The sequence below is a fragment of the Ascaphus truei genome, unplaced genomic scaffold (genome assembly GCF_040206685.1).
Source record: "Ascaphus truei isolate aAscTru1 unplaced genomic scaffold, aAscTru1.hap1 HAP1_SCAFFOLD_1383, whole genome shotgun sequence".
Classification (NCBI taxonomy): domain Eukaryota; kingdom Metazoa; phylum Chordata; class Amphibia; order Anura; family Ascaphidae; genus Ascaphus; species Ascaphus truei.
The window spans coordinates 61847-69961 of record NW_027454263.1 but is presented as its reverse complement, the minus strand read 5'-3'; positions in this window follow the sequence as shown (position 1 = coordinate 69961).

Genomic DNA, 8115 nt, shown 5'->3' with positions numbered 1-8115 from the left:
CCCTGTGAGCCATAAGCTCAACCTAGCCGCCCTTCTAGCTAGATGAAGCCTGCGAGCAACGATAACTCACAATCCTCTCTGGATCTTCACTAGCTCGGCTGGTAAATGTCACCCCAACCATCTGGTGATGCACGTATAAGCGAATTAAAACAACTATCAAAAACATTTCCCGCGTCAGTTGGGACCACTGAGAGGCCAGGCAGCGCCACCACAGTCTCTCCACCCAGAGCAAACTAGGCACTGCCCTGGCAATAACTGACCTTTGTCAGCAAGGCAGGGCCCAACCCCCCACAGCTCTATTCTGAAGGTCGCTACACCCCCAGGCGTAGCTACTTGCACCAGCACACCCCCTTTAACCCACATATGACCCTTTCAGGTCCCAATTTGATATTTTTTCAGGCTAATGGAACCCAGCCTTTACCTCAACATGTTTGGTGCAACATTGCCCCCCAGCCCCGTGACCAACAAGGTCAACCTATCTGCCTTTCTAGCTACTGTAGCCACCGCTTCCCTGAAGCCTGTCAGCAGATATGCCTCCAAATCCCCCTCATTTGATCTTATTCTCCACCTAGGCTGGTGAATGCCACCTAGTTGGCCGCAACGTCGGAGCAGGCCAAGGCCTGGACCCTACAGCCAGCTCCAGACTAAGAACCTTTGTGGCAGGGCACTGACTGACTTTAGACCCCTGCACAGGATTTAAATTACCTTCCTGTGGCACCTCAGAGCCGAACCCTGTTGGTCATGGACCCTTTAATCTAAGGTACTCCAGGTCATGTTTCTTCCTACAAGTGAGCCCCCTCCTATCTACGCACAGTAACACAAACCCCGCTTAATAGGACAGAGAGAAAATCCCAAAACGAGGTGGGTTCCTGCTGGGGACATTTTACTCACACACGTGTAATATGTGAGAAGCTGACTGGCGTAATAATCTTACACTGTTAGGATAAATGTGAGGAGCAAGGTGTTGATGTTACTCACTCAGCATCTTTGTTTCTATGAAGCTGCGCAGACGCGCGGCTGCGCTTATGGGATAAGGGACCCGCGCGCCCCTATGGTACTTACCCTCTGTGTTGGGGACACAGATGCTTTGCTACCAGAGGGGCTTGTTACACATGTTCTGCATGTTATTATATTGCATTACAATGTATTACAGACCCCTCTAGCACAGGGGCTTCCATAGAAAATATGGTCTCTCTTACTGTCCTAGTGTTGACTGGATCCTGCAGCTGGTTTAAAAGGAGGCGAAATTGCCTCTCCTCTTATTGGTCCATCTCCTAAACAGGGACCTTTTGGGTGTTACTGCACAGATGCAGAAATACCAACAGGCAGATGACGTGTGGTCTTCGTCCCTATCTTCCTCTTAATCTCCGGTGAGAAAGGGCCCCAGGAACCCAAAGCACAATGAGTCCTGCCCACTCGCCAATAAATGCCACCACTACACAAATACTGAACGCACCATGAGAGACTTTAGCTATGTCAGATAGGCCCACCGAGGGTCAGACAGCGCCACCGCCACCTCTCCCCAGAGCAGGCGACACCCCTTCACTTGCTACTTAGTCTTACCCAGGCAAGAACTTACCACGGCCTGCAAATGGGGGACCACTTCCCCTGCTCCAGCGTTGCTGGACTCGTCTACAACCCCAGGCATTTGTACTAGCGACAGCTTACCCCCTTGACAACCACATGACCTGTCCAAATTTTTATAGCTGCCCAATTTCTTCTTCCTCTTTTACCTTCACCTGTCTGGTGCAACACTGCCAACTAGCCCTGTGAGCCATAAGCTCAACCTAGCCGCCCTTCTAGCTAGATGAAGCCTGTGAGCAACGATACCTCACTATCCTCTCTGGATCTTCTCTAGCTCGGCTGGTAAATGTCACCCCAACCATCTGGTGATGCACGTATAAGCGAATTAAAACAACTATCAAAAACTTTTCCCGCGTCAGCTGGTACCACTGAGAGGCCAGGCAGCGCCACCACAGTCTCTCCACCCAGAGCAAGCTAGGCACGGCCCTGGCAATAACTGACCTTTGCCAGCAAGGCAAGGCCCCCCCCCAACAGCTCCATGCTGGAGGCCACTACACCCCCCACTGCTCCATAATGGAGGCCGCTACACCCCCAGGCACCTACTTTGAGACCCATATACACCCTCCAATTTCCATATCTGTCCAACTTTATCCTTCCACTGTCTGAGATTAACTCAGCCTTTCTTTCAACTTGTCTGCTGCAACACGTCCAACCAGCTCAGTGACCCCCAAACCGCATCTTAATCTTACCGGAATGTACAATTCCCCCTCCCATTGGCTGAGACTGAACTCGGCCATTAACTCAAGTTGACTGGCTCAACTGCCACCAGCTGTATGAGCCCCGAGGCTCCTCCTGTTCATCCTTCATGCTACACACTGCCAACACCTCCCTGTAGTTTGACAGCAAAATAGTATCTCACCCCTAAAATCCACCAATACAGCATGATCCCCGATATAGGGGTGATTTCCTGCCCCCAATTTCACCATATGGACATACGGAGAGCCCTGCCAAATGAATGGGATCTCAGCCCACCTCAAACCCAAAGGGGGTATAAGTGGGTCTCTCTTCCTCCCATTCCATCTCTGATCCAAATCCCGGAAGGGTATAAGTGGGGTCTCCCCCCGAGTCCATACGACTGGGGGTATAAGTAGGAGTCTCTCCCTCACATCCCAGCGGGAGCACAAGTGAGGGAGAAACCCCACCTATACCCCACTGGGATGGGAAAATAATCAATATTAAAAGACACAGAGGGCAAGGCCCTCCACTTACCACCCAGCCATTCGTGTCACAGCATTAGCGCTTCCCAGGTGAACAGGTGGGTCCCCAAACTTCCACCGGAGCTACCCAAGGCCATACCCCCTCAGTCCGGCAGCATTGCATGGCGCATGCGCTGTTCCGGCACTGTAAGGAATCCACTCCTGGCTTTTACTATAGCCTTGCAGACATCTGCAGTTGCAAGCTTCCTCTGGCAATCAATGGCACATGTGCTGTCTCTCATTGCAGCTTCTGCTCTGTGCCCTATCATTGGAGGAATGCTCACACACCCTCCTCCTGTGATTGGATCTCCGCCCTTTATACCCTGGGCGTTGGCACTGAAACAGTGCCGAGCATAATTCCTACCCTGGACGTTACAGTCTCTGCCACAAGCCGTTCTGGCTTGTATCCTGGTGTACTAACTTCTCTAGTTCTTGTTCCTAGTTCCTGAGGCCGCCTGCTAGTCCCATGCGGGGGCCCGTTCCTGACTTCTGTGCTGAAGCGTTGGTTTCCCGACGCTGCCCTGCGGTGTACTTCGGACAGCCTGCTGTCTCCTTCTGCTGAGACCGGCGTCATGGGCCGAGGCCGCTCCTCACGAAGAGGCCACTCCCGCGCTCACGCTCCTAAGCTGAAGCGGGGAACTCCTGACTACCTGTTGCCGAACTCCTACTTGAATAACGACGATGCTGCCTTCTCCAATCCTTACCCTGCTACGTACGACTACGAACTGCGCACTCCGGATCAGTCTGCGCGGACTAAGGTCGGTGATTATATAACCCCACCTCAGCCCCACGGTCCGGTCCCGGTTTGTGGCGAGCACAATCGTAACAGTATGCTCGGCCCCACAAAACTGGACCGCGCCGTGGCGGGGGTTGGTAAATTTTTTACTGTACCTATGTCCCAGGCTGCGGACCAGTCCCTGTTTGGAAGACCATACCTGTTTGAGAGACTGCCTCCGCCTGAGAGTGAGTTCTGATATAAAGGTTTAACCCCTCTGGAAATACTGATTCGTAAAGAACTCCTTACTAGATCTCAGCAATTTAAAGAGGAAAGAAAGACTCAACAGGCCCTGTCCTCCCAGATGCACCTTGCTATTTCCACCCCAGATCGAAAGACTCTAGATCAGATTCTAGATGCCGCCCGTGTGTTATACCAAGATTTTGACCTAATCTTAAGTGAGCGGGACCCTCTTCTCACTGCCTACGCACTTTCTAATCACAATTTCTATGCTGCCAGTCCTGTTACTAAACCTGTGGGGTTACCACCCTCTCCTAAGAAAGGCCAAACCATCTCCCTGTCACTGCCGCTAAGGAAGAAGCTGCCACTGTCCCTAGTCCTGAGTTAACCTCCCTGGGTTCTGTCCCCGAGGTTATTCCTGTCTTAAACCCTGCTAGTCAGGTCTATGAGTCCCCCACTGTAAATCCCTGCATCCCCCAGGTCAGTGTGTCTTCCCTAGCACCAGAAAATGAATCCTGTTTGCCCTCTCGTTCTAAACCAGAATTTCTAAGCTCTGTTCCCGAGGTTATTTCTGTTTTAACCCCTGCTAGTCTGCTATTTGAGGTCCCCATTGTTAACCCTTGTATCCCGCAGACTAAGCTGAGGTCTCTAGGGCAAGAAGCTGAAAACCCTATGTCCCCACTCTCGGAGACTAGCGTATCTTCTCCTGATTCTCAGGTACAGCCTAACTTAACCCTTGAGGTTTTTCCTATGTTAACCCCTGCAGGTCAGCCCTGTGAACCTCCCTTGGTAAATCCCTGTAGTCCGCTAGTCAAGGGCACCTCCTTAGTTTCAGAGGCTGAACCCCTTATGTCCCCTGACTCAGCTAAAATTCTCGGGGCTATGCCCCCTGAACTTTCGGCAATAATACTGGCTCCAGTTAAAAGTATTCTGGAACCGTTTGTTTCCCTAAGCCTGTTAGCAGAATCCCCACTCCTAGGTATGTCGCTTACCCAGTCTGTCACTCAGAGAGCTGAAATCCCTGCTTCTGAGCATAGACCCCTTTCCGTGGAATCTGTAGTCGTTTCTGATGTCCCAGACACTTTTTCCCAAATACCCACTTCAGAGACCAGCACAGTTGTGGTTGCCCCCCTTGTACTGTCTGTGTTCTCCTCTTCTCAAATCCTAGGGTTAAAAGCAAACAGTACATATTATGCCCCTTTCCAAGTGACCCCTTCTGAGATCAGCGTATCTGCTGTGACTCCCTTAGTACAATTACAGTTAGGGCCCTCCTTTTTGAAGGCTCAGGTTTTCAAATTTCAAACTCCCTTTTCCCCTGATTTTGTGAACCTGCAGTCCCTTCTCACTGTAGTTAAAGGTTATCCAGCAGCCGCTGAGTTAAGCTCTGCCGCTGCTAAAACTTCTGTTGAAGAAGCAACCTTCCCTAATTCACTTCCTGTCCTTGACTCTAAGTCTGTCTCCTTGGGACTGGTGACAGCTATTAGCGTCCCTTCTACGGTCCCTCAGGCTATCACTTCAGAGATCAACTTATCTGCCCCTGATCCCTTACTAGGGTCTGAGTCTCCCCTTATGGCTTCTAGGGTCTCCCCAGCACTCCCTGTGTTAACCCTTGGCTTCTCTCTGACTCCTGAGGTAGAACCTGACTGCCTGCTCTCCACCTCTGCGGTAGTCTGTGAGATGCCTATCACCTTTACTAAGATTCCTGTTTTGCAAGGTATTTCTCCTATTAAGTCTGTGATACCTGCAATTCCTTTAATTGGTTCTAAGACCCCTGTCACTGAGTCTCCTATGGAGTCTGATGCTCTCACTAGGGATTCTCAGGGACCCAATTCAGAAACAAGCACAATGTTCTCTGATCTTATTACAGCAGCTAGTTCAGTTCCTGCTGGTTTTCAATCACCCACTTCAGTGACAAGCAAGATGTCCCTTGTTTCTATTGAAAAGTCTACCCCAGTTTCTTTCATGGATCATGCCACAGCCTCTGGGATGATTAAAGATGACTTTAAGTCTGGGATACCCACTCCTTTAATAATACTGTTTCACGCTGATTCGCCCACAGTATTCGGGGTATCCACTTCTGACTGTATGTCTACTACCACGAACTCAGGGGTATCGCATTTGGAACTTTCAGTAATACCCGCTGTGTCTCTTTTTTCAAAAGACCCCGTCTTTAAAATGGAATTATATTTCCCTGTGTCTCCCACAATACTTGGGGTACTTACTATTGACTGTCCTGTTACAAAACTTGGGTTACCTCTCAGGACAGTGCCTGGAGCTACCGATGTTGAGAACCCTATGTTTAAAACAGTAATATCTCGCACTTCTTCTCCCACAGTATCAGGCGAGACCTGGGTACCTGGGACCTCCACTCCTAAGCCAAGCTCTAGTTCTCTGTTTTCCTTCTCTGTGTTGGAGGTACCCAGTGTTAACCCCAAGACTTCTATTCCTAAGCTGGTTGCACCGCTTACCTGGATTCCTGCTTTCTCGGATAAGATCTGTTTTCTCACCTTTCAAACAGAGTCTTTACTTGCAGGTTTCTGTGCGGTGTCTGAAGTGTCCTTTCTGGATTGCATGTCTTCATTCTCTAGGACGAAGATACTCATGCTGGACCTGTTTGCTTTGTCTGAGGCGTCCATCCCTGTTCTAGATATGGGTTTGGACGTGCTATCCCCTACTGTCTCCATGATGCCAACTATGCCCTTCGCCAAGGCCATAACTTCGGATTTGATTCCCCCGAAATTTCAGAGGCTAAAGGAGGCGGATCCTGCAACTGCATGTACCACAACCAACAATCACGTAAACACTACTACCAGCTCTCTCGAATTGCTTGGGATTACAAGCCTGGTTCGTATCAAGACTACTGCTCCAATATCTTGCAGTGAACCCGCCCGCCCAATACCCTCGCTAACCACCGCCCTGAATTCCTTGGGAGCTACAGACTCTCGCAACTTCTTACATGCTGATTCCACCAAAGCCATTGTCTGCACCGAATTCCCCAATATCATTTTTGTCCGACAATCAGTGTCCTGTGTTCCGTATTCTTGGACTATTACTATGCACCGGACACCTGGCTGCTGCCCTTCTGATGTCCCTATTCCGGAGTTCCCTGGTCCCATTGCCCGTGTACCAAAAACCGCAGTGCCACCACTGTTCTTTGCGGCACTCGCCAATGTACACCTGGATTTTGGACCTAAATCTCGCCTGAGACACTTCAGGAACAACTCAATGTCTCCCAGACCTATGAATGGTCCTGCCCACCCAGGCTTCTCACCCACTGTAAGGAATCCCAACACACCGTGGGCTTTCAACACCACCTCTCGCCTAAGGAGGTTTAGAAACAACTCCATGTCCCCCAAATCTGTGATGGACCTTGTTCGTCTGGAGGTCTCACCTAAAGGGGGGGGGGGGGGTACTGTAAGGAATCCACTCCTGGCTTTTACTATAGCCTTGCAGACATCTGCAGTTGCAAGCTTCCTCTGGCAATCAATGGCACATGTGCTGTCTCTCATTGCAGCTTCTGCTCTGTGCTCTATCATTGGAGGAATGCTCACACACCCTCCTCCTGTGATTGGATCTCCGCCCTTTATACCCTGGGCGTTGGCACTGAAACAGTGCCGAGCATAATTCCTACCCTGGACGTTACAGTCTCTGCCACAAGCCGTTCTGGCTTGTATCCTGGTGTACTAACTTCTCTAGTTCTTGTTCCTAGTTCCTGAGGCCGCCTGCTAGTTCCATGCGGGGGCCCGTTCCTGAGTTCTCTGCTGAAGCGTTGTTTCCTGAGGCCGCCTGCTAGTTCCATGCGGGGGCCCGTTCCTGACTTCTTTGCTGAAGCGTTGTTTCCTGAGGCCGCCTGCTAGTTCCATGCGGGGGCTCGTTCCTGACTTCTCTGCTGAAGCGTTGTGATAAATAAATGTGAGGAGCAAGGTGTTGATGTTACTCACTCAGCATCTTTGTTTCTATGAAGGTGCGCAGACGCGCGGCTGCGCTTATGGGATAAGGGACCCGCGCGCCCCTATGTCACTTACCCTCTGTGTTGGGGACACAGATGCTTTGCTACCAGAGGGGCTTGTTATACATGTTCTGCATGTTATTATATTGCTTTACAATGTATTACAGACCCCTCTAGCACAGGGGCTTCCATAGAAAATATGGTCTCTCTGACGGTCTTAGTGTTGACTGGATCCTGCAGCTGGGTTAAAAGGAGACGACATTACCTCTCCTTTTATTGATCCATCTCCTGATGGAAGTAAACACGGATCTTTTTGGTCTTACTGGACAGATGCAGCAGTACCAACGGGCAGGTGTCTCCTGGTCTTCGTCCCAATCCCCCTCTGTGCCCTGTGCCGGCTGTGTTTTATACCCATGGAAATAATCCTCCGG